Source organism: Kryptolebias marmoratus, linkage group LG18 (assembly GCF_001649575.2).
Source record: "Kryptolebias marmoratus isolate JLee-2015 linkage group LG18, ASM164957v2, whole genome shotgun sequence".
NCBI classification, from domain to species: Eukaryota; Metazoa; Chordata; class Actinopteri; order Cyprinodontiformes; family Rivulidae; genus Kryptolebias; species Kryptolebias marmoratus.
The window spans coordinates 18,662,241-18,663,616 of record NC_051447.1 but is presented as its reverse complement, the minus strand read 5'-3'; positions in this window follow the sequence as shown (position 1 = coordinate 18,663,616).

The following is a 1,376-nucleotide window of genomic DNA, read 5'->3' as shown; positions in this document are numbered from 1 at the left end:
TCGCCCACACTTCGCCCACACCTCACCCACACCTCGCCCACACTTCGCCCACCGCCTTCCATGCCAGAGTTTTAACCGATGTACTTCGATTAGTTTTGGTCAAAGACAATAAAGCTCGATCTACGAGTCTGTGAATCAGCCTCAGCTACTAAAACACCAAACTTCAGCTCGGTATCTTTAAACCAAAAATTAATTTGTTGTATTGTACAGTTATATTTCCCTAAAAGACATAAAAGCAAGCAGGCAGAAAACATTATCACCCACTTCTTACCTTTTGGTGGCGAGCAGCAAATAAAGAATATCTGTCACCACTGGTGCAGAAAACGTTCCAAACAGAATAAAAATCATCATTTTTTCTTTTATATGACAACAAATCAGTGCTTTTAACGTTAACGAGCGTCTCTGATTTCTGCTTTATAACCAGCAGATCTGAGTTTTAATAAACTTCAGGGTTTAAGTGTTTGTCTCCATCTGCTGGATGGAAAAAAGACTAAATGTCTTCATTTTCCAACCTAAACAGACTCTGAAAGCCCTGGTTGAACCGTGGCGCCATCTGGTGGTGAGAAAACTGAACTACAGCCATAAAATAACATTTCAACATGGCTGACACGTCACCATGGAGATTTAAGGATTATACAGAGTTATATATGTCCTGTTAGGAAAACATCTCTGCAGTAAAGTTCATCTGACTCTATTATTGTTTGTTTTCGGCTCTTGAGGAAAATCCTGTTAAACTAAACTAAACTAAACTAAACTAAACTCAGTAAACAGAAGAACTTTAACTCATCAGGATCCCTGAAGAACGACACTGAACACAGTTTTATGCTTCAGGGATAAAATAATAAACATTTTTTGACAATATTATTTAAATAAACACTAAAAACTTCAGAAAAGATTATTTATTCCACTGATGAAGAATCAGAATCTAATATTCATCAACAGCCAAAAGCAAGAAGCAGGAATGAATTTAGCTTTTAGCTACAGCCTGTTGATTTTAGCTCTTAGCTACAGTTTAGTTGATTTTAGCTTTTAGCTACAGCCTGTTGACTTTAGCTTTAGCTACAGCCTGTTGACTTTAGCTTTTAGCTACAGTTTAGTTGATTTTAGCTTTTAGCTAAAGCCTGTTGACTTTAGCTTTAGCTACAGCCTGTTGACTTTAGCTTTTAGCTACAGTTTAGTTGATTTTAGCTTTTAGCTACACTTTTTGTGACTTTAGCTGTTTAGCTTGTTTGAACAACTCTGACGCACACTCATATATATATATGTGTGTGTGTGTCTGTTAGCACAATATCTCCTGAATTAATGGAGGAGTTTGAATGAAACAAATCTTAAAGCAGCAGAGGACAGCAGAGGACAGCAGAGGACAGCAGAGGACA